The sequence below is a fragment of the Canis lupus genome, chromosome 11 (assembly GCF_011100685.1).
Source record: "Canis lupus familiaris isolate Mischka breed German Shepherd chromosome 11, alternate assembly UU_Cfam_GSD_1.0, whole genome shotgun sequence".
Lineage (NCBI taxonomy): Eukaryota > Metazoa > Chordata > Mammalia > Carnivora > Canidae > Canis > Canis lupus.
The window spans coordinates 50,540,415-50,566,125 of NC_049232.1; the positions used below are offsets into that span (position 1 = coordinate 50,540,415).

The window sequence follows — 25,711 nt, forward strand, 5'->3', positions numbered from 1 at the left end:
CCTTAATAGTCATTTTGTCTAAATCTCTAATTATCACTTTAATTATCATTTAATTATTCTGCAAGATTTCTGGAACATCTCGAAAGATTTGTTCTCTCTCCTTTTAAAAAGAGAGACTAAGTTTATCTGACATGTTAAATTACATGGGAACATTGTCAAATAAGTCATGTGTAACCTTCTTAGGTTATATGCGTATGGGCATATGTTATTAATATGTGTGTTCTAGAAATTGTATGAAATTCCTAGAATCTGATACATCCTAGTTTATTGTCATCAGTCACAACTCCAGTTATCATCTTAAAACATTGTATGCTATAGAGATCATCATATTTCCTTGTCAACTGTGTTTAAATGAACTATCATGAGATCTTTAATCATGACCATTTTTAAGCTCTTTGTCAGTCGGTTATTCTTTTACTCTGATATTTTTCCAAAAGCTTTTGCAAGCAGTTATAATCCAAAAGTGCTTTATCTTCAGACCAATTCATGCAAAGGACTCTGACAGGTTCTCTAGATTGCAGGCTTCTCATAATTTTAAGGTCATACCATTGACCTGGGTAAGAATTTCCAGAACTCTAATTAAAAAACAAAACAATTCATAAAACTGCTAACTTAGAATCAAGCAAAACAAGAATTAACTACATGGGGGTGAATAAACTGATGAAGATGATTATAATTTTTATGACTTTGAAACATCACTGGTTCTTTAATGTTTTGTTTTCCAGATTTAAGGAGACCTTTCCTCCTTTTTCTTAAGTGATTGTGACTGGCTGCAAGTTGGCAAAATATACCTATATAAAAAGAATTGAAGCAGGCATCTTTTTTCCCTACCTGATCCTGCCAGAATTCAGAAACTCTTGAGTATTCTTATTTTCATGACAATATACCTATTTGCATAAGTTCAATAAGAATTTTGTAACAAGACACAATTGGAAATACTGGTTATTTTACCAAGACTTTGACTGGAATGTCATATTTGAGCGATGGGCACAGAATAAGATATAACTAGACAGCTTCAAGGAAATAAGGTTGATTTTAAGGGGCCAATGGTTATCAAGCCCCCTTTTGAGAAAACACCTGATACCTTGCTTTCAGGGTTTCCTATCTTACCAGGTGAGTCCTGGCAGACTCAGTCTCCTCAGGATATTTTTGGGACCTCAAACAGAGAAGAATTCATCCAAATATGTAGATATTTATTTGAAGTCTGACAAAGAGTCATTGGTGTGGCTTCATAGCCTTGAGAGACTTTTTTAAAAGTCCATTCTGAGATTCCTTATGAAAGTTCCATCAAAGCAAATTTTAAACAAGCCTATATGGTCAATTGCTGTTTTGCTGCACTTACATAAATAGTCTGGCCAAATTTAATGAGACTAGATTTATTTTGCTAACAAATTAGTCTTACTGTGATTATCTTGCTAGAAATAGGCATGATTGTAGAGAAGAAAATTATTTTACTAGAAACTATTGAAAACTAAAACACACACTTGTCGATATCAGATTCTAGTCCTATTCATTGTCTTTGAGGTTTTGTTACCTACTTGCAAGCTGGATTGGATCTTGAATTCTTCTAATTTCCTCAAATATCTGGCTAAACTCTCCAAACTAATACTTCTGATTCTTTCATCCTTCTGACTTGGAATCAGTAAGAACAAAAACTTCTGTTTTCCCAAAGCCCTGGAAGTTGAAGCTGGACCACTTGATATCAACTTCACAGAAATTACCACAGCTTAACATGGGCAGCCTTCGTGTCTGTTGCTGTGTGGGCCACTCAGCACAATGGAACACCCAAAAACATAATCAGAGACATTCAAACTGTGAAAGATGCTTCTAGCCTGATACCTAGAAATCTCCATTGGCTGTCCTCTGGACTCAGAAATAGATTTATAGTCTGTTTCAATCATTAACTTTTGTATTTGTTTTGTTTCCAAAGAATTGCCACCTCTCAAATATCTGCTTACTTGTAACTTTGGGTGGGACCCACCTACATTACTACTTCCTGGGGATCCCTGGGTGGCGCAGCGGTTTGGCGCCTGCCTTTGGCCCAGGGCGCGATCCTGGAGACCCGGGATCGAATCCCACGTCGGGCTCCCGGTGCATGGAGCCTGCTTCTCCCTCTGCCTGTGTCTCTGCCTCTCTCTCTCTCTGTGACTATCATAAATAAATAAAAATTAAAAAAAAATACTACTTCCTGAAATGAAACACAGTTGTTTAACTGAACTGACCTATTCTCAGACTAAGAGATTGATTCAGTGAGATCTATCGACTCAGCTTCTAGATTGTGGAACTTCTTGAAGAATTTTCAAAGGTGGGAAATGAAGGGTAGCAGAATGTGCCATGCCAAAATATGATTACAGGAGTTCAGGAGATGCTACCCCAAAATATGCTGGTTTGGTGTAATGATTGTTTTGAGCTGTAGACACTTGAAAGATAGAAATGCAGGGAGACTGTTCTCTTAATTTCCTTCTCTAAATACAGGTCTCCCCAAAAAAGAACTTAACTGTCATGAATCCCCACCCCAGGAATTTCATAAACCAGGGAAGACTGACTCTTGTCTTAGGAAAAAGACTAGAAGTTAATACCACACTCAGGCAGACTTTGTCACAAAACATCACATCTCCCATCTATTCTTCTAAAGATCCATTCACTTTTCCTAAAAAAATCATGTCCTCTACACTACAAGGCCTACATCACCCCCTTGTCCCAGTTAAGATGGCATTTAAGGGCAGCCCAGGTGGCTCAGCAGTTTAGCACCTGCCATCAGCCCAGGGCCTGATCCTGGAGACCTGGGATCGAGTCCCACGTTGGGCTCCCTACATGGAGCCTGCTTCTGTCTCTGTCTCTGTCTCTGTCTCTCTCTCTGTGTCTCTAATGAATAAATAAATAAAATCTTTTTTTAAAAAAGATGACATTTAAACCTGATTCTACCTCAGGAGCTTATTCATTTTCCCACGATATCTCCCATGTATACATGTTAATAAAGTTCTATTTGTTTTTCTTTTGTTAATCTTTTTTTTTTTCTTAAGTAGGTTCTATACCCAACATGGGGCTCAAACTCATGACTCTGAGACCAAGAGTCACATGCTCTACTGACTGAGCCAGCCAGGCAGACCTAACCTATCTTTTATTATAGGAGTCTCAGCTAAGAATGCAGAAAGGTAGAGGGGAAATTGTTTTTCCTCCCTGGAAAGTTTACAAATTTTAATTCTCTTTCTCTCACCTACCTCATTTACTCCTATCTATCAATTAATCAGTTAGTTCTCAATCCTGGGTGCTAGGGATTAAAAATAGAATGAGACACCGAATGTGGGGCCAGGGATAGACAGATACACTAAAAATGTTTTTAAAGAAAGAAAGAAAGAAAGGAAGGGAGGATGGAAAGAAGGAATTACCATAAAGTATGACAAATCGTATTAAGAGAGACAGATTTAGGGGCCTATGAGAACTCAGCAGAGTGGTTCGTCACTCAGATTACCAAGGAGACGTCATAAAAAGATGGTATCCATACTGCCTCTTTAAGAATGAATAATTGTTGGGGTGCCTGAGTGGCGCAGTTGGTTAGGTATCTGACTCCGGCTCAGGTCATGATCTCAAGGTCTGATCTTGAGGTCCTGGGATCAAGCCTTGAGACAGGCTCCGTTTAGTGGAGAGTATACTTCTCCCTCTTCCTGTCCCTCTACCACTCCCCCTGCTCATGCACATGCTCTCTCTTTCTCTCTCTCAAACAAATAAAATCTTAAAAAAAAAAAAAAAGAAGAAGACTCTCTTCCTCTCCCTCTGCCCCCCCCTAGATAAATAAATACATACATCTTTAAAATTTTTTTTAAAAAGAATGAATAAGGGGATCCCTGGGTGGCTCAGTGGTTTGGCGCCTGCCTTTGGCCCAGGGCGCAATCCTGGAGTCCCGGGATCGAGTCCCACATCGGGCTCCCGGCATGGAGCCTGCTTCTCCCTCTGCCTGTGTCTCTGCCTCTCTCTCTCTATGTCTATCATGAATAAATAAATAAAATCTTTTAAAAAAAGAATGAATAATTGTTAGTCAGATGAGAAGAAAAGAGGAAGGAGAAGGATGGATGAAAGAGATTGCTTAATAAAGCCAATTAGATCTTCAAAACTAAACAAAGAATGACACCCAAGTAGCTTGAATGATGGGCAAATATGGGGCCAGTTGCTAAGACAGATAAGACCAGAAAAGGGACAGATATAAAAGAAAAGGGATTGATTAGGTCTTGGACATGCTCAGTCTCAGGTTCTTGTAGATATTCAGGGAAAGATGACCAACACAGCACTTCCAGAGTATGTTCTAGGAAACTGACTTCCAGGAGATAGTAATATTCTAGGAAAAAGGGGATGGGGGAGTCTGTGGAAAGTTGTATTAGCCCAGATTCCCTGGAAAACAGAGCCAAAGGCAAGAATTATACGCCGATGCCTTATATGAAGATGCAAACCCAAAGCCTCAAGAATGATATAAAAGAAGTGAGGCAGGGAGGGGCTGGAACAGTGCAAGATTCAGGAAGGACAGCTGATGGGCAACAGATCTACACTGTTGGCTACGGTTCAAGAAAAGCAAAAGGCTGAAAGGTCAGGACTCAGGCAGTGGTAACAGAAACTGAGAAAACAGATTGTATCCAATACAGATGTCAAATAAGTGCTTTTTGTTTTAAAGATTTTTATTTATTTATTCATGAGAGACCCACAGAGAGAGAGAGAGAGAGGCAGGACACAGGCAGAGGGAGAAGCAGGCTCCATGCAGGGAGCCCGACATGGGACTCGGTCCCGGGTCTCCAGGATCATGCCCCGGGCTGAAGGTGGCGCTAAACCGCTGAGCCACCCGGGCTGCCCAGATGTCAAATAAGTTTAAGTATTGGGTATTACAGGCACCTCTTGGAAATCTGCAATGCATTTTAGCACATTAACAGTTTTAGAAGTAACTCAGCAAGGAAATAAATTTCACTTTATTTAACACAGTATTTCCCAAACTTATCTGACCATGGAAGCTTTCTTTCCTGCCCTGCTCAACTGTAGAACTCAGTTCTAGTCAGCTGTGGATACTGGAATCTGGAGCAAAGGAGAAAGTATAGATTGGAGAATGGGATTTGAGAAGCGTATAGGCAGTGTTTGAAGACCAGAGGATGGAGGATATTATCCAGGAAGAGTCTGTAGAATGATCCTAAGCCAGAGTCATGGCGTACACCAATATTAAGGGACAAGAACAGGAAAAAGATCCCTTAAGAGGGAAGGAAGAAACAACCAGAGAATTTGGATAATCAGAAACCATCATTAGGTAGTTAAAGCATAAAGGAATTTATGAACAGGTATAGGTAAGCACCTAGGACACCCTAGGACGGAGCAACTCAAAAATCTATCCTAACCATCAGATACTACCCAGGAGCTTGTTAGAAATGCAAAATCTGAGATCTCACTCCATATCTACCCTTTACCTGTATCCTTAGGTAATTCACATGAACTTTAAAGTTTGAGAAGTTCTGGTTTACAGCATTGCTGCAAGGGGTGGGGAAGCAGACTAAAATGAAGCTTCCAGAGATACCTGTAGACCCTCAAAATCACCATGCCTCTGCTATTATAATCAGGAAAGAAGCCACAAAAACACTTGTGCTACAAGAAGCTGCTGAACTAGGAAGCTGGTGATCATGAAACTAGCCGGCCTCTGTCCACACCAGCAAAATTGATGCCTTGCCTGCTGCTTCTCTCCTCTTAGTTCCAGGATCAAATCTCACATAATTTCATTTAATTAGTAGTTCCTAAATCACATGTGGAAGGCCAACTCCATCTGCAAAGAACTCTGGGAAATGTAGATTCCCAGCTATAATGTACTAGAAGAAAATGGAAAGGAATGTTGTGTGAACCAGTCAACAGTATCCATCCTTGGAGGTATCCAGGAGGGTATGACAGTTGCTGATAGCTATCCCCCAAAATCTATTCTACCCTTCAGCTTGGCACATGATTGCTCAGAATAAGCACATCTCCCAGCCTCTTTGTAGGTAGATATGACCACATGACTAAGTTTGAGCCAATAATGTAATGGCAGTGTCACAAACCAGCCCCCAGGAATCTTTGAGAGACAGGAGCAGCATATCCTTTATACTCTTTCTTTTTTGTCCCTCCCTCTAACATGCTGCTTGGAGCATGAGATGACATCATCTTGAACTATGAGGTTGAAGGCTATATCCTGGGGTTGGCAGAGCAGAGCTAGAAAGAAGCTGAGCCCCTGAGTACCTCCTATGTCAGAGGCACCATTCCTGCTCTGATGACTTACCTCTGTATACAACGAAAGACTCATCAATCATTGTTATTTTGGATTTTCCCTGGAAGAAGCCAATACAGATGTCAAAGGCACTGGTTCTTAACAGTGGTAATTCATTGATTCCTTTGAGAAAGCAATGAATGTCCTGGACCATCCTCCTTTAAAAAAATGCATGCTTGTACAATTTTTTGTTTAATGATTTCAAGGATTGCATGTTGTTTTTTTCCTGACAGTCTAAAAACTCATGGAACCCTTGTTAACAACCCCCAGAGTTGAGATTTTCTTTCTCTTTTTTTATAAAGATTTTATTTATTTATTCATGAGAGACACAGGAGAGGCAGAGACACAGGCAGAGGGAAGAGAAGCAGGCTCCATGAATGGAGCCCTATATGGGACTCAATCCCAGGAATCCGGGATCAGGCGCTGAGCCAAAGGCAGATGCTCAACTGCTGAGCCACCCAGGTGTCCCTAGAGTTGAGATTTTCAAGAAGAAAGGATTATAATCAATAGGCATATGGCTCAGAGGTAAAAGTAAGAACTGAGAAGTGGTCCTGGTCCCTAGTCTCCGGTCCAGACTGTTGATGCCATTGGTCGGAGCAGTTTCAGTGCGGTAGGATAGAGTGGGGCAGAAATTAGACTATAGAGTTCTAGGATTATAATCCAGAAAGTGGAGGCAGCAAGTATTGCCAACTATTTGGCATAGCTTGGCCTCAAAGATGGTGCTGGCTGGGAGATGGTGGAGGCCATGGGTTCCAGAGAGGGTTTTCCTGGCCTTGCTCTGCTTCTAGGACCGGACCAGCCAGTAAGGGTGATTTGGAATATCCAACACCATTCCATGTTTCAGGCCATCTGGTAGCCCATTTGTCCTTCAATGCCTTGGAAATGATGGTCCTGTGGCAGGAAAGAAGGGAAAGTGGAATCGTAGGAACAGAAAATGTTCCTGAGGGAATGAAGCCTAGAAGATGATTTTGGCTCAGCCAGAGTAGATGCTATTAAATCCTTCCTCTTCAAATACTCTGCACTAGGATGCCTCCTCTCTTCCCACCTCTGGTGTTGCTGCTGTAGCTGATCCCAGACCTGAAACCAGTGTGTCTAATAGCCTTGACATACCCATGGAGCTAACATCAAAGCAGAACACAGCTTGTCCTCTGGAGAGGAAAGGCAACCACATCATGGGTCCTGGTTTCTCTTCTTACTGGGAAGCTCTATCTTGTTTTTCTGCAATCAGGTCTCAGATTGGCATTCCTGATGTGCCTCCATGATTTTCTTCCCCAGTACATCAACCCTGCTCTGGGATCCCAGGCTGATCCTGTTCCTGCACCCTGAGCTGTTCCTCTGCATCACCCCCTGAACACATTAGTCACTTAGTCCTGTCTCTTCTTTACATCATCCTTTTGAATGTTATAACCACCTTCCCAACCAGAGATTTACTGTGCAAACACCCTCCCCAGCTTCCCACGGTGGTGAAATTAGACAAAGTCTAATCACACGTGGGAAACTGGAGACAGAAGTGGCTCTGATTTACATTAGAGCCCTAGGAAACAGCACTGGCAGAGGGAGCCTTTCAAAGAGGCTCTGCTCTGAGCAGCCTACCTTTTGTGGAGATACAAAGTGCTCATTTATCTCCCATCTTGGGAGGAAATGAGGGTCCTCACTGGGGCCTTGCACTTGCCAGTGAGCCAACTGCTGAGCCAAACTGTTGTGTTTAGTCATCCCTCAAAGGCCTCAGGCATCCAGGGAGAAAGCAAGGGTCCCAGCTCAGAGCCAGAGCAGGGTTTGCTCTCACCTCTGTGGCTCCCACTTCCCAAGACATGTTCTTGCTGCTCCGTAACGTGGCTACCTCCAGAGAGGAGACTAGGTTTACAAAGTGGAAATTGTCCAACAAAACTTATACACATCCCATCTGTACCACTCCCACTTCCCACCCCCTGGGGCCCCAGTGTTTGAAAACAAATCTTAGCGGCCACCAAAAGCCTTTACCATAAATAAGAGCTGAGCCAAACAGGTGGGGCTGGTTCCTTGGGGCAGCCTCTTCCTCCTCCCCTGACCAGCATTTCCTGGGTGAGAAGAAAGAACTCACAAAAGGAATAAGCTTCCCCAGAATTTTAGCAAGGTGCTTAGAAATAAGGGCTTCTGGCCTCTGAAAAGCCTCAGTCCCAATCCAATCCCTGCCACTTACTTACTGTGTGACTTTCCCTGAACTTTTCTGAGCTTCCACTTTTCTGAACTGTAAAATAAGGCTTAGAATTCCCCTTACAGAAATAGTGAAAGGGACCATAAGGGGAGGGGGGGGAACTGAGTGGCAAAAAATTAGAAAGGAAGATAAACGATGAGACTCCTAACTCTGGGAAACAAAGTGTTGTAGAAGGGGAGGTGGTGGCAGTGGGGGGTGGGTGGGCGGGAATGGGGTAACTGGGTGATGGGCATTAAGGAAGGCACGTGATGAGATGAGCACTGGGTGTTATACTATATGCTGGCAAATTGAATTAAAAAAAAATTGTAAAAAGAATTCCCCTTTGGTTGTAAGAATTAAATGAAACAATGTATGCATAGTTCCTGGCCTTTTTTTTAATTGTTAATAATCTGCTTGGAGATAGAGCCTCTACATAACTTGTTTCCCATTTTCAGAAATTCTTTTCTCTCTGCTCTCAGTTTACCCTTCTCTCATCATTTCTCTCCCCAGCACCTGGAAAGATCTCCTAGGTCTTTATTATTCAAAGGTCTGGAGCAAGCAGCCTCACCTAAGAGCTTGTTAGAAATGCAGAATCTCACGCCTGCACCAGACCCTCAGAGTCTGAATTTACATTTGAATAAGATACCTAAATTTTTCTCTGTGAATATTACAGTTTAAAAGTACTTGCACTGGGTCATCCCTTGCAGCTTTTTTTTTTTTTTTTTTTTTTAAGATTTTATTTATTCATTTGAGAGAGCGAGAACACAAATGGGGGTAGGGGCATAGGGAGAGGGACAAACAGACTGCCTGCTGAGCAGGGAGCCTGATGTGGGGCTTCATCCCAGGACCCCAATATTGTGACCTGAATTGAAGTCAGATCCCTAACCAACTAAGCCATCCAGGCACCCCACATCTTTTCTTTATAACACCAAATAGCCCTGGATTTCAGTAATTCACACCACTTAACAGGAGTTTCCCCCCAACAAATTACATACTACATACTGAAATTTCTTAATAAGCCACTTAAATAACAAGAAATCATAATATCAATAAAATAATAGTAATACAAGGGGCGCCAGCGTGGCCCAGTCAGCCTAGCATATGCCTTCAACTCAGGTCATGATCCCAGGGTCCTGGGATCAAGTCTTGCATTGGGCTCCCTGCTCAACAGGGAGTTGGCTTCTCCCTTTGCCTCTCCCCCTGTTCATGCACTCATGCTATCTCTCTCTCTCTCTCTCTCTCTCTCTCAAAAATGGATTAAAATCTTTAAAAAAGAAAATGATGGCTGGAGCTCCACCCATCGAGTTCATGTCCCAGGGACAAAGAAGCAAAAACAGGGGGGAAAGGACAAAGGAGTGCTTGCTAGCTAAGTGAACCCTTTAAACAACTTTCTGAAAACCCTACCTAAATGCCTAGGTGGCTCAGTGGTTGAGCATCTACCTTCAGCTCAGGTTGTGATCCCATCAAATTCCGCATCAGGCTCCCTGTGGGGAATCTGCTTCTCTCTCTGCCTGTGTCTCTGCCTCTCTCTTTGTGTCTCTCATGAATAAATGAATAAAATCTTTTAAAAAACACAAAAACCTACTCAATCACTTCCACTGACTTCTCATTAGCCATCCCTCCACATTGGGAAATGTGGTGTTATTAGCCAGTCACACTGCTGCCCCCAACATAGGAGTAAGGAAGGTGAGGATGATGGCTATTAGGATGAAATCTAGCAATTCTCTACTAAAAAGGGGAATGAATGAAAGGGAGCATTTTGTGTTTCTCCCCTTGCAATATCTCAACAAGGAACAGAAGAGTCTGGACAAGAAGGCGTGATCCCTGCTGGGCTGCTTTCCTGGCAAAAGGAAAGAGTCTTCTTACCTGCATATTAGCTGAGGGCCCAAAGTAGGGGCAGGTGAGAAATCAGGACCCTTAATCCAGTGTTTCTTTCTCTCCAGAAGATGCTGACTTCATGATAGAGTAATGATTCATTCATGCTCTTCTTCAGGACTGGGATGCTCTCCCTCCTTTATGTCCTAATTCCCAACCCATTCCACTCCACTCCTGCTCATTCCTTCAGTTTTCAGCTTATATGTCCTCACAATCTTGTTACATGTTCTTATAAACCTGGATTTTACCTCTATAGTACTTGTTCCAGGGCTACCCACCCCCCCCCCAGCCTTTTATCCCACCTCCAAGTAAAAGGTCCCTTAGGGTAAATACTATGTCTATCCTATTCATCATTGGATTTTCAGCACCTTGCATGGTACCTGAACATAGTAGTTGAGCCAGAAGGATGTATTTGAATGAATAAATGTATCTGGTAAGAAAGTTCACATGATTCTTTAGCCTTTTGAATTGTAAATAACAAAAATCCACCTGCACTATCAAGAAGAAAGTGAATTATAATGATATGGAACTAGAGACAAGGGACTAGATTACAGCCTGGCCTCAGGAATGGAGCAGAACCAGAAACTCAGATGCCCCTGGAAGTCTCCTCAACTTTTGTTCTCTCATCAGAAAAGTTTTTCCTGCTTGCTACTTTTACACAGTGAGGAAAATATGGTTGTCAAGAGAACCTCAGAGTTATATGTTATTGGACCAATCAGCAGGGGAGAAATTAAGATAGCTCTTCCCCTCTTATCTCTAGCTCTTCAAAATCCCAAGGGAAAAAAAATCCAAGCAGAAAAAATATTGTTCCAGTATGGGTCAATTGCCTGACCTGGACCAGGCAAGTGACCAGGGACCAGGGTCATATTATAAAACATAGCAGTTCCCATTGCAACCTTGTAGTTTGAGTATGGGAAAGTTGATTCCTGGAAGAGAGGTTTGGGGCAGACCAAACAGTGATGTCCATTGGAGTGAGCATCAGTTCCCCAACACACATAGCCCCTGCTCCTCAGCCACAACTCCAGCATCTCGTTGGATTAATGCCTGGATCTCTGAGGCCACTGCAGATGCCTTCAAGGCCATTGCCAGAGTTCTCTGGTAGATTCTACTATATAGCTTCCAACTCTTTATTCATTCCCCAAAACCCTTCTTCCCCAACAATACCAGCATTCAGAGATAGCACAGGCACTTAAGCTTCGCAGGGAGGGCCTTCTCAACAACCAGGTGAATCTGCTGGGCTTTCCAGGCTGCAGAAGGTGGTAGGTGGAGTTGGAAGGGCTGTTGCGCAAAGTCAGACCTCAGGTGGGAGAAGCTCTCTCCAGGATTTCTTCCAACCAGTGCTCTACTTCTCCTTTTACATCTATCTGTCCATCATGTAGCAATGAGGGATGATCTTCCAAAATCATCTGACAAATAAGGAAATTGATGCCCTAAAAAGGGACAGGATATGATGGTAGTCATTTAGCACATCAATAGCAAAGACAACACTTGAACTTAAGTTTCTCTTCCTTATGCTTGATATAGGGACTGGAAGAGCTTGACAACTCTTTTGCAGAGACAATGCTGTGTTCGCTAGATGTAAACTACATTTCCTAGGCCCCTTGCATCTAGACATGGACTATATGACTGAGTTCAGGCAATAGGAGAAAAGTAGAAGAAAAGCATGCCATTTTCACATTTGCCCATAAAATATTCCAGGTTATCTTCCACACCTTCTGTCCTGCACCTGTGAGGCCGGAAACAAAAGGTTCTAAGATGGCAAAACCTCCTAATAGAGGAAAGCCAAATCTCTGATTTCACTGCTTGGAGGAGAGCTGCCCAGGAGTCACCAAGATCTTCATTGGACTTTACTAATGCAAGAAATAACTCTTTACTGTGTGAAGCCACTGAGATTTTGAGGTTATATATTACTACATATAGCATAGCATTCACAGACTGGCACACCATTGACTGAGCCCCTCTTCTCTATGATGAGTTAGACTCTTTTTAAAATATTTTATTTATTTATTCATGAGAGACACACAGAGAGGGGCAGAGACACAGAAGAGGGAGAAGCATTCTCCTTGCAGGGAGCCTGACGAGGGACTTGATCCTGGGACCAGGATCACGCCCTGAGCCAAAGACAGACGCCCAACCACTGAGCCACCCAGACGTCCCAAGACTTTTTTTTTTTTTAAGATTTATTTATTTATTTGAGAAAGAGAGAAAGAATGGGGTGGGAGGGGCAAGGGAGAGGGAGAGAGAGTCTTAAGCAGACTCCACTTGAGGCTTGATCTCATGATCCTGAGATCAGGGCCTGAGCTGAAACCAAGAGCTGAACACTTAACTGACTGTGCCACCCAGGTGCCCCTATGAAGAGTTAGACTTGATCTCCTCCAGCACTGTCTCTGCCCTTTGACCCTGACAAACACCCAAACTACAAAGGGGCAATAGAGCTTTGCAATTAGGAACACATGCCTTAAATCGAGTCATATCTGAGTCTGAACACAGACTCCCCCACACACACACACCAAGACAGACCAAAAAGCGTTTCTTTGTCTCTTTGAGCCTATTTCCACATATGTAAAATAGAGATGGCACCCAGTCAAAATGTGGTTATAGGGTTTAAATAAGATATTACATAATCAGTGGTTCTCAACAGAATGATGTCACAGAAATTATAAGGTCAGGTTTGGTTGTAACAGTGATTGTAGAACTCTTCTAACTAGAGATACTATGTGCCTTGTGATGCTTAGGACACTCCTACACAATGACAAGCTGTCACTTGCGTCCCCCCCCCCTCAGCTTTTACATGGTCCACTGGACATTTATCTATCCAACATTACAATTATGTGAGCCTAGAAACTAAACTCTGTTTTACAAAGAATCACAAAGTATTTTCGCATGGTTTTAGTATCTATGGAATGTTCCAGGAATGTATTTGCCAGTGTAGCTGTCAGGGCCCTGACAGGAAATCAGCACACTCAAGTTAAGATAATTCAGGGAGGGGTTAATTTGCAAAATGACTAGTTACAAAGGTGTGGACAGGTGTGGGGGAGCCAGACAAGATAGGGCAGATACCCAGGTCCAGCAGCGGTGCAGCTGTCACCACCACTATAACCAAGGCGTGAGGGGAGGCGAGATGCCCAGAACCTGAGAGGGAAGAAGTGTTGCTGAGATGATTAGATCCCCTGGGCTGCCACAACAGATTACCACAACCTTGGTGGTTTAAAAAAACAGAAAACTATTCTCACAATTCTCAAGGCCCAAAGTCTGAAATCAAGGCCATGGCAGGGTCACAGTATCTTCAAAGGCCCTGGGGGAGAATCCTTCATGACCTCTTCCAGCTTTGGGTGGCTCTCGGTGTTCCTTGGTTGGCTGTATCACTCCAGTCTCTGCTTCCGTCTATACGTGGCCATTTCCTCTTCTCTGTGTCTTCCCTTCTGTCTTGTACAAAGACACTCGTCATTGGATTTATTTTTTTAAAGATTTTATTTATTTATTCATGAGAGAGAGAGAGAGAGAGGCAGAGACACAGGCAGAGGGAGAAGCAGGCTCCACGCAGGAAGCCCGACGTGGGACTCGATCCCAGGTCTCCAAGATCAGGCCCTGGGCTGAAGGCGGCGCCAAACCGCTGAGCCACCCGGGCTGCCCTTGTCATTGGATTTAGAGTCCACCCTAATCATCTAGGGTGATCACATCTGGAGAGCCTTAATTACATCCACAAAGATCCTCTCTCCAAATAAGGTTACATCCACAGGTTCCAGAAGTTAGGATATCAGCATTGTAGAGGTCACTTCTAGGCAACACACTTGAGCAATGGAAACCTGAGTAAGGTAAAAGGGCCCATAGTGACCACTGGGCTGAATGCAAACAGGCCAATCAGGTGACATACATCAAAATATCCATAGCCCTAGCTGATGCTCTACTTACACCCGAGCACAGGTTCCAGAAAAGGAAAATCCCATACATTCCCATACCCCCCTCACCTTCCTCCCTTAATCGCCTCTTAACTACAGCCCCCCAAACACTGCCCCCTGGCAGACAGTCTCCTCTGCTGTCCTGCCCACTGTTCCCTTGCAGTGTATTCAATGAACTTCTATCTCCTTTGTTCTGCCTTGAGTGAATTCTTTCACTGCCAGGACCACCAGCCTCTACCGTATCAAGTTGTCCCACAGACATAGCTTTTGGGGGCCCTCATTCAACCCACTATAGCCACCTTGACAACAGCAGTGATCTTAGGATGAGGGATATAGACAGGAAGGTAGGCAGAAGGATAAAAACCCCAAGCTCCCTTTCCTCCCTCACTCCATCTCTTGTCAGGGCTTTCAGTGGCCAGACCCAACAGGAAATCAGAGGGCATGAGTGTGGTTGGTATGTCAGGCTCCCAGGGCCAAGAGCAGGGTAGAGAAGTGGGGGAGAATGGATCTGGAGGGGGAAGCGAAAGACAGCAGGGTACCATGTCAGTCAAGGGAAGACTGGACTGTTTTCTTTAGAACTTTAGCAGGAGAGTTAACCACTGCAGAAGGCATAAGTGAGTGGCAACGGTGCTGGTGGTACTGGAGCCAATGGTGTAACATATCTGCATCAGTATGCATTCAGAGTTGTTACCCATTCACAGGGAAGGGCTGCTTCATCATACCTGTCAGTTGGGGTCAGTTGGGGAAATAGCATTTCCATATTGAATGCTTCACAGATTTACATGTTGTCCTTGCACAGGGGGCATGCTAATCATCTCTGTATCGCTCCAATTTTAGTTTCTGTGCTGCCCAAGCAAGCACAGAATATATAGTCTTGTATTTTAGATACCTTTTATTTCCTCCTTTAAATTGGTTACGGCATTTTTTTGGTTTAATATTATGAAACCATGATGCAGATTGGTTATATTACCTATGAATTCTAAAAATGGCTTTGAAAAATATTATCGGGTTGCATAAAATTGCTACAAGGTGTAGGTGACTCATAGCACCAACACACTAAGTGCTGGATACACAGTACCTATTGTCATTAAGGCTGTTATCCGCTCCATCACCTCTAAGCACAATTGGATTGAGAACCCTAGAGACCAGGCCTGCTGTGAATCACCAGGCAAGGAGAGGGCCGGGAGCCAGTCCCCAGAAGGTGGTATGATGTAATCCTGGGTCCTGAGAAACCCTGGCTCTGATACTATTCTTCCCCTCCCTGAGCAAAATGTCTCCAGAGGAAGAGATTCTTTCTCTTGAGCTCTGGAAGCCCTCAAAGAGCTACTTGAGCATACCAGCATCCTGGGCTTTCCCATAAAGCCAGGAGCTGTGAGGGAGGTGACTAGGCCTGGTTCCAAAGCTCAAACCAGACACACTCCACCAAGCTGACATCAGTGGGCTAGTCGGGGAGGGTGGGGTGGGATTGGTCTGGGAGCCAAGCTGTCTCACTCCCAGGGGAAGGGAGGAGAGGAAGGGGTGGGAAGTGAGTCCAGGGAAGTCTGACTCAGACCTGTCAGGACAGCTGTAGGGAGGGGAAACGGAGTACACGTTAACTCCTCATTTGAAACTTAGCATTCAGGACCCCTGCTTACATCTCCATCCTTATCTCATGCCCTTCCCTGCCATGCAGAACTACTTATAGATCCCTTCAAAGGCCAGGCTAATCCATGCCTTTGGTTATACAGTTCTCTGCCTGAATTGCCTTTCTCTGGCTTTTCTAGCCCAAGGCTTCCTTGAAAATATCACTTTCTCCATGAAGTATTCCCCAATCCAGACACAATTGCTTGTCTCTGCGCTGAAATCTATAGATGTCAAAAGTAGACTAGAATTACCATTTATTTTTTTTAAGATTTTATTTACTCATGAGAGACGCACAGAGAGAGGCAGAGACATAGGCAGAGGGAGAAGCAGGCTCCCTGTGGGGAGCCTGATGCAGGACTCGATCCCAGGACCCTGGGATCATGATCTGAGCTGAAGGCAGAGGCTCAACCACTAAGCCACCCAGGTGCCCCTAGAATTACCATTTATTAATTTAGTATAGTGTTCACAAACTTTAGCGGGCATCAAAATCACCCACAAGGCTTTTAAGTAGATTGCTCATTCCGAAGTTTCTGGTTCTAATTCTGGTCTTGGGTGCTGTAGGAAGAGGTAACTGAGAAGACATGACTACTGGTTGACCCTCAAGCAGGCCCCGGGCAATGGGAGGCTCCTCACCCCCTTCCCTGTCTTTGGAATGTACACTCTGCCTACTTTCCCACCATGGGAGCCGTTCCATGGACATAGCTTTGAGAGAATATGATGCTGTTGAGACCAACTGGACTGAAGACATGGCTGAACCCAGTTAAGACTACTATATAAACTTTTAAGATTAGGCAGGTAGGTGCAAAAATGTACCTCTTCTGTGGCCAAAAAAGCCAAGCCTTGTGAGTAAGTTCCCTTGCTTATTAAACCGGCCACCTGCCAATCTGGAGTGATCGGCCTCTTTTTTAGGTCTCTGCCTTCTGTGTACGAGGCTAGTCTGTGAACCAACAGGTGGAGTTAAGAATTTTCATTTTTGGGATCCCTGGGTGGCGCAGCGGTTTGGCGCCTGCCTTTGGCCCAGGGCGCGATCCTGGAGACGCGGGATCGAATCCCACGTCAGGCTCCCGGTGCATGGAGCCTGCTTCTCCCTCTGCCTGTGTCTCTGCCTCTCTCTCTCTCTCTCTGTGACTATCATAAATAAATAAAATAAAATTTAAAAAAAAAAAAAAAAGAATTTTCATTTTTAGGGCAGCCTGGGTGGCTCCAGCGGTTTAGCGCTGCCTTCAGCCCAGGGTGTGATCCTGGAGACCGGGGATCCAGTCCCATGTCAGGCTCCCTACATGGAGCCTGCTTCTCCCTCTGCCTGTGTCTATGCCTCTCTCTCTCTCTCTCTGTCCCTGATGGGTAAATAAATAAAATAAAATAAAATAAAATAAAATAAAAAGGAATTTTCGTTTCTAGTAAGTAATGCTGCTGTGTGTCCCAGGATCACACTTTGGTTGGTTTGTGCAAGAAACGATCATTCCTGGGTATGATCAGTGCTTATTTATTAATTCATTTGCTCATATCTCCTACAGGCTTGCAGTATGCCATGCATAGACCACATGTTAAATACTCAATAATGAGCAAAGCAAGCATAGAACTTACCCCCGTGGAGCTTCCAGTCAACAGGGGAAGACAGATATTAAGCAAATAAACATACTATTAAGTACATATATAGTAACAAATTGTGGTAAATGCCCTAAAGGAAAATTTAAAAAATATTATGAAAAGCAAGAGTAATTAGAACCTTTTTCAGACTGGGTGATCAGATAAGGCCTTTTGGGCAAGAGACAATTATACAGGCATGCTTTAAACAAACTCCTATAGGATACACTTACTGCACTGTATTGTTATCTATTTTTAGGTTGTTCAGCTAACCATTAGACTATGTGCACCTTGAAAGCTAGAATCTTGTTTTATTAATATTTGTGCCTTTAGCATGCTACAGAGAGTAGGGCTTTTGTAGATAGTGTAAAAATGGATGGAAAGATGGAAGGATCATTGGAAGGAGGATCGAATGTCAGTTGTATGAATGTATATATGCATGGATGGAGGAATGGATGGGTGAATGGATGGATGACTGTCTCTGGCAGCAACACGGGGAACTAGGATTCCTGGTGATATCAGTGAGACAGGAGTGGAAACCAATAGAAACCTAGCTGACTCCTTTGCTATATTTCCAAACCCTGTCTATCATTTAAGGTGACCACCAATGGCACCTCTTCCCTAAAGCTCCCTTGATTACCATTGCTGAGCCCCACTCCCCACATGAATGAGTTACTATTACCTCTTGCATCCCCACACATCCCACACTTACTTCAACACACACAACTGCCTCATACTTGCCATCTGCTCACCACCTGCAAGTTTCTCGGGGCAAGCCATATTCTCTGTGTCAGTTTTAGAAGGCAAAAGGAGGAGGAGAGGAAAGAAAAGAAAGTTTTTCTCTTACCCCAGAGGCAAAGAAGGCACAGAGCTCAGAGGGGGGTGAGGAGATTCCTGCTCTGATAATTTGCTGCATGACTTCAAAATAGCACTTTCAATGACACATTTCCTCTAAATATGTGTCTTAGGCTCCTAAGAGGAGCATAGTTTATTTAAAGACTCAATTTGAGTCAAATAAGGAAAAGAAAAACACCCAGGGTCTCTCTGGGGTATTTAAAAATGGAGAGTGAAAAGAAAACTATATACAGACCAATTCCTTCCCTCTAAAGACTCTTCACCCAGGGATGAAACTCAACCTGCGTTGCAGGCTTCATACACTTGTTTCCATTCTCATCGAAGCTCAAAGCTCACAGCCACCCAAGCCCAGCCCTCCTACACCAAAGACACTTGAATTCAGAAGGGAATTTCCAAAGGAGTTAGAAGTGGGAGAAGAGCTCCCTTCTATCTAAAAGAGGACAGAATGAAGAATCTGGGACATGAAATTCTCCAGAGATTGAAATAAAATTCATCTCAATTGTGAAGGACTTGAAGAGATGACTCTCAGAAGAGGGCAAGAGGACTGAATGCCTCTTGTGAGCATGAATATCTAACATTAATACTAACTAAAGAGATGTAAAGAGGGCAGCCCGGGTGGCTCAGTGGTTTAGTGCTGCCTTCAGCACAGGACCTGATCCTGGAGACCCGGGAGCAAGTCCCACGTTAGGCTCCCTGCATGGGGCCTGTGTGTGTTTCTGCCTCTCTTTCTCTCTCTCTCTCTCTCATGAATAAATAAATAAAATCTTTTTAAAAATCCTTAAAAAAAAAAAAAGAGATGTAAAGAAAGCAAAATTTTGGGTAGCCCAGGTGGCTCAGCGGTTTAGTGCTGCCTTCAGCCCAGGGCATGACCCTGGAGACCCAGGATGAAGTCCCACGTTGGGCTCCCTGCATGGAGCCTGCTTCTCCCTCTGCCTGTGTCTCTGCCTCTCTCTCTCTCTCTCTCTCAAATAAGTAAATAAAATCTTTTTTTAAATAAATAAAATCTTTAAAAAATACCACTCAAGGCTTATACAGCCATCAAAGGCCAATCTATTAGATCACAGTGGATGATATCCCCTCCTAGATAGCAGAATATGTGTACTCACTGCCCAAGATCAGTCCCTCAACTGATATTGGGGTAGGTGGTAAGAAAAATCAGAAGATTTCTTGGTGAGCTGCATGTCTGAATAAAAAGAAATGGGGGGCACCTGAGTGGCTCAGTTGGTTAAGTGTCTTCCTTTAAGCTCAGGTCATGTGCCCCCAGGGTCCTGGGATCGAGCCCTGCCTTGAACTCTCTGCTCAGTGGAGAGCCTGCTTCTTCCTTTCTTCTCTACTCATGCTCCCTCCCTCTTTCTCTCAAATAAATAAATAAAATCTTTAAAAATAAATAAAAGGGAATGGGCACTCTTGAGGAGTATTTTTCAAGCCGCGGTAAGGCTTGATGAAGTGTCCATGACTTATAGGACAGACGATTTCTCTAGTGACTGAAATGCTAGTTTCTCTTCCTTAGAGAGCAGCCTATGACCGCTTTGTTTTCTTGCACCTTCCTTCCCATGCTCACTGCTTCTCTTTTTATTAATGCAGTTCCATTCTCAACACAAGTGACTGACCAATCCAGGCTGGCAACCAGCTGGACCAATCATCATCCCTTCTCTGGACATATGCCTTGGGATTGTGCTCATGATTAATTTATTGCCTCTTGGCTCCAAATTCAGCCTTCATTGTCTACTCTACAAAAATATAGCAGTTCATCTCAAATTTTTTTGCTAGCTGACCAATGTAAAATTTTGTCAGTAGAGGGCACTGGAGAGACATTGTACGAGGAATTTTCTTTCCTGATTCAAGTGTGCTCGGTTCAACAAGCCCCCCCGTGTGGCACCTGACTCCTACAGCATGGGAAACTTCTCCAGTATCCAGCTCTTGCAATGCAAGTGACTTATCTAGTATCAAGTTCCTGAACGACAGATGGTTTCTTTAGCGTCAGCTCCTGCCGTGCATGGGGGGCCAGCATCCTCCACAGGCCAGCAACGTCCCCCGGCACTCCACTCTACTCCCTTTTGTAGAAGAGTGACTCCAGTGAACACCTCCCAAACACATTCTGCTAGTGCAGCACCATAGTGGTGTCTCTACTGTCCAATGAACTACAGCCACACCCTTTCCAAAAAGGTCCAGATCTCAGCCCTGGGAGTGGCAGTAGGAAGTCCTGCCCTGGATGCTCCATCTCAGCTCCAAAGAGACTTCACTAAGGTAATCTGACTCTGAGAAACATTGCACCTCCTCTCATGATATATTAATTTCATTAGAACATTTAGAGTTTGGGAGATATCCCCTTTTGAAATAAGATTATTTATAAAAGCAAAAACGAGAAACAACTTGAAAGCCCAATAACAGATATATTTGGAAAATTATTAATGTGCTTTTTTTCTTTCACCTTTTCCCTCTTCTGCACAAATCACATGGAGTGGTTATCTCCATCTACCCCTTCAAATCTACTATCTACTGTTTCCTACCTGTTCTCTGTGCTGGGAGATTAACCTCTGTGGAATACTTATTCCTCTGCCTTCCACTTCAGTTCAGCTAATGGGTGGCACTGGGAAGAGATCTGAGGGCAGGTGGAGAGGTGTCAGAGTGATCACTCCCCTGGCTCCCTTTCAGCCAGACCACAGGGAGCCAATAGCTGCATGCCTCCTCTCTCCCACAAGTGTAGCTTTTACTGTCTCTCCTTCAGAACTAGGGGTGGTAATGTCCTCCTACATCTTTAGTCCTGAGTGCTTTGTCATTTCTTATTTGTTACCTTAGCTTTGCTGTCACTTTTGTAAAGAGTCCCTTCATTAAACTCTTCAGTGACACATCAAGTAAATCATCTGTTTTCTGCTGAAACCTTGGGGGATTCAGCATCCATGAGGAGGGGAGACTAGGGATTAGAAGTTATTACAGAAGCCTTGCAAAGAGAAAGACTGGAGTTTCTGCCATGCAGAATAGGATCATGTAGTAAGATAAGAGCCTTAAAAGGCAGGCTATTTAAATTATTTCTTAGGAGCGCCTGGGTGGACCAGTGGGTTAAGCATCCAACTCTTGATTTCAGCTCAGGTCATGATCTCAGGGTCATAAGTCTACTTAAGGTTCTCTCTCTCTCTCTCTCTCTCTTCCTCTCGGGACACTTGGGTGGCTCAGCAGTTGAGCATCTGCCTTGGGCTCAGGATGTGATCCCAGGTCTGGGGATTGGGTCCCAAATCAGGGTCCCTGAGAGGAGCCTGCTTCTCCCTCTGTTTATGTCTCTACCTCTCTGTCTCGCTCTCTCCCTCTTCCCCATCTCCCACTTTCTCTAATATATACATATATAATATATATCTTAGAATATTCTTTAGTTAGACCTGTGGTTAATTTTCCTTATTAAGTGGGTGAGAAGTTATACAGAAAGCTAGGTCAACTAAAGAACATAGAAATCACAGATTTTCTGCACAATCCCAGTTGAAGTGTGATATAAATCTGTCAGCACTACAGAGACATGGTTAACTAAATGATAGATGGATACAATGGAATATTAATGAGGATTACAGCAAATTGTAATGAGTAAGAGCTTATAAAGTACTGCCAAGTGAAAAAGTAAAGCATGGAACTTATAGTCAACTTGATCACAACTATGTTAAATATGTACACATACATGCATAGGAAAAAAACTTCTAAGGAATTCACCAAAATGTAACGTTGCCTTTATGTAGTGGGATTAGGGTATTTATTTTTTCCTTTACATTTCTCTTTATTTTTTAATTTCTCTGCAATGAGCATGAATTACTTTTGTAGCCAGAATTTTATTTGGTTTTTTAAGAGAACACATACATCATGTTCTATTCCCTATCAGAAACAAGTCAGACTGACCCTGGTAAGTCCCAGCCAAGGAATTTGCCTCTAGATATGCGTTGGCCTGATTAGTGTCCGGAACCTCAGCACATCACTCTCTGAGTTAACTCTTTCTTCAAAGAAGAGTGGGAGGGGCACCTGTGTGGCTCCATTGGTCTCTGCTTTCCTCTCAAATCATGATCCCAGGGTCCTGGGATTGAGTCCCACAACAGGCTCCTTACTCAGTGGGAGCCTGCTTCTCCTTCTCCCTCTGCCCCTTCCCCTGGTCATGCTTTCTCTCTCCCTCTCTCTCTCTCTCTCTCTCTTTCCCTCTCTTAAATAAATAAATTAAATCTTCAGAAAAAAAAAAGAGTAGGAGTGGTGAGGCAGGAAACGCTCTGATGAGGTCTACCTGTAGGAATGGGGTTCCTACAATGAATCCAGTTGTCCTGAACACCTGCTGTGGAGATATGGGAAGTTCTTAGTGTTCCAGTCAGGGTTAGGTTGGGCCACTGTAGTGGGCTGCTGAGAAACAAGTTGAACAAGAACTAGCCTTGTCCTTGAGGAACAACATAGGGTTCCACATGCATAGGGTACGAATGGTGTCCTTGGAGTGTGGAAAACATAGTAAAGCCAACTTACTTAGGGATTACTTAAAAAGAAAATATATTTTTTAAGATTTTATTTATTTATTTATTTATTTATTTATTTATTTATTTATTTATAGAGAGCATGGGATCCCTGGGTGGCGCAGCGGTTTGGTGCCTGCCTTTGGCCCAGGGCGCGATCCTGGAGACCCGGGATCGAATCCCACGTCAGGCTCCCGGTGCATGGAGCCTGCTTCTCCCTCTGCCTGTGTCTCTGCCTCTCTCTCTCTCTGTAACTATCATAAATAAATAAAAATTAAAAAAAATAATAAAAATATATTTATAGAAAGCATGTGAATGGTGGGAGGGGCAAAGAGATAGGGAGAGAGAATTTCGAGCAGGCTCCTTAATGAGCACGGAGCCCCATACAGGGTTCCATCCCATGACCCTCAGATCATAACCTGAGGCAAAACCAAGAGTTCAACGTTCAACTGACTGAGCCACCCAGGCGTTCCTAAAAATAAAAAATTTATTTAAAAGATTTTATGTAGGGGCATCTGGGTAGGCCAGTGGTTAAGCATCTGCCTTTGGCTCAGGTCGTGATCCCCAGGTGCTGGGATCGAGTCTCACATCAGGCTCCCTACACGGAGCCTGCTTCTCCCTCTGCCTGTCTCCGCCTCTGTGTGTGTGTGTCTCTTGTGAATAAATAAATAAAATCTTCAAGATTTTTAGAGAGAGAGTGAGAGAGAGCCCAAGCAGGCAGAGCAGCAGAGAGAGAGGGAGAAGCAGACTCCCCTGCTGAGCAGGGAGCCCCATGTGGGGCTTGATTCCAGGACTGTGGGATCATGACCTGAGCCAAAGACAGACACTTAACTGACTGAGCCACCCATAGTCCCCCTAAAAATAAAATCTTAAAAAAAGGATAGACATCTAAAGAGCTTCTCAAAGCCTTTAATAAACTGATGGTCATTGCCAGCGTCCAAGAGAGGGATCCAGTAGGCAAGATGACCATTACTTATTTGACCACAGAAAACTTTCCTCAGAAGCATCTAATAGGGTTAGTGTGCTGAGAAATACAGGGACGGTCGTCACGCGGAGTATTCATCTAAGGATTGTAGATAAAAACTAAGTTATATGGGAGAGCTAGAGATAATAGCTCCTTGTGAGAAGAGAGGATATGAGAGCTGAAAAGAGAGACTTCCTTGTTTGTTCTCCTTGCAGACTGAGTCATCAAACTTCTAAGGTCATATCAACCACAGTGGAGCTGTCCTTCCTCTTCTGGATTCCCAGGTCGGGGAACTCCCTCTTCCTCCTCTGATGTATCATAATGGCTGAGAAGGAGACCAGAAAACCCAGAGAAAAGAGAACCTGGAGGACTGCCTGGACCTCAGTCCCCTAAAAGGCTAAGGGCTCCAGTAAGTATCTTCAGGAAGAGCTTTACTATAGCCACGAAGCAAGTGGGGGACATTTTAAAAGGGATCACATACAACAAGTCTGTAACTGAGATTAGGGTTGAAATAAACTGGAAAAAAAGAAAGGCAGATACTGGAAAAAGTGAATCCCAAGTGAATCCCAAAAAGACCCCAAGTGAATCCCACAGTTCATTTACCTCAAAGTAGTGGTTCTAGTGGTTTTCAGCTAGATGGGACTCTACCCCAATCATTGGACATTTGACAACGTCTGAAGACATTTTTGGTCGTCACAACTGGGGAGAAGAGTGACTGGCATCTACTAAGTAGTGACCAGGGAGAGTGCTAAACATCCTCTGATGCACAGGACTGCTCCTTATTACAAAGAATTAGAAGGCCAAAATGTCAATAGTGCCACCACTGAGAAACCTTGCTTTATTTGACAGAGAGAGAGAGAGAGAGAGAGAGAGGGAGGGAGAGAGAACACAAGCAGGGGGAGTGGCAGGCAGAGAGAGGGGGAGAAGCAGACTCCCATGGAGCAGGGAGCCCGATATGGGACTATCCCTGGACCCTGGGATCATGACAGAGCCAAAGGCAGACACTTAACAGACTGAGCCACACAGGCGCCCTGAGAAACCTTGTTTTAAATGTTGTTCTGAAATATCACCTTTAATTTAAAATTTAGGATGTTGCTTAAACTCAGCTATTTCACAGCAAAGAATTGGGGAAAGTTTATTCCATAGTAGAAAAATCTGTGATCATCAATATGATGGTCCAAGTCTTAGTCAACAATACCATTTTGTAAGCTTAAATCACATCACGAATAAAGGGATGTGTTTTGCAAAGAGCTCTGTAGAAATAAAATGACTCATAGTAAATATTTCCCCTAATTTAAAATTTGTTTTAACACAAAAAAATTGGCGGAATTTACTAAGTAGAAGGAGATAAAAAGATATAAATAAATAGTGAGTAGAGATGAGGAGGATCCCACTCCTGGCCATGCAATTAGAGAAACTCTTGCACAGGTCCATGAAGAGATATGTAAGAGGATAAAATATCGCAAAATTATTTGTGATGGTTGAAGTGTTGGATACAGTGAGGCATCCATCACTGGACTATTCTCTCACAGTAAGGAGCAGCGAACTAGATATACACAACATAGATTTTTTTTTTTTAAGATTTTATTCATTTATTCATGAGAGACACAGAAGGAGAGAGAGGCAGAGACACAAGCAGAGGGAGAAGCAGGTTCCACGCAGGGAGCCCAATGTGGGACTTGATTCCAGGACTCCAGGGTCACGTCCTGGGCCAAAGGCAGGCACCAAACCACTAAGCCACCAGGCGTCCCTAATCTTTAAAACACAGTGCTGAATTGGGGGGGGGGGGAGTAAGGAACAGAAAGAAACCTCCAGCAGGATACTATTGATTGAAATAAAAAATACATGCCCCCAAAACAATGTCTCATGCTTTCAAGAGCAATCACAAATAGAATGATTTGCGAATCTTAAGTCATTACACAAGCTTTACAGTTGAACTCTTAGGAATTAGACACCACTGCCACCTGGTGGTAGCAATTCAAAATTGAGGCATAATTCAGGTTG

At 43.6% G+C, this 25,711-nt stretch overlaps 1 long non-coding RNA gene and 1 other non-coding gene across 2 annotated transcripts in view; one reads left to right on the top strand and one right to left on the bottom strand.

Annotated features, from left to right (window-relative positions):
• The window catches only part of LOC119874047, a 42,641-nt gene extending 18,067 nt beyond the window's left edge, over positions 1-24,574 (top strand). The window contains exons 4-5 of the long non-coding RNA XR_005366420.1: positions 19,859-20,521; positions 23,923-24,574. This is a non-coding gene — a long non-coding RNA (uncharacterized LOC119874047). The remainder of the gene's footprint in view (positions 1-19,858; positions 20,522-23,922) is intronic.
• On the bottom strand, positions 14,964-15,070 carry LOC119874131. Its single transcript, XR_005367341.1, has one exon. It is a non-coding gene; the product is annotated as a U6 spliceosomal RNA (small nuclear RNA).
• Positions 24,575-25,711: the final 1,137 nt, after the last annotated feature.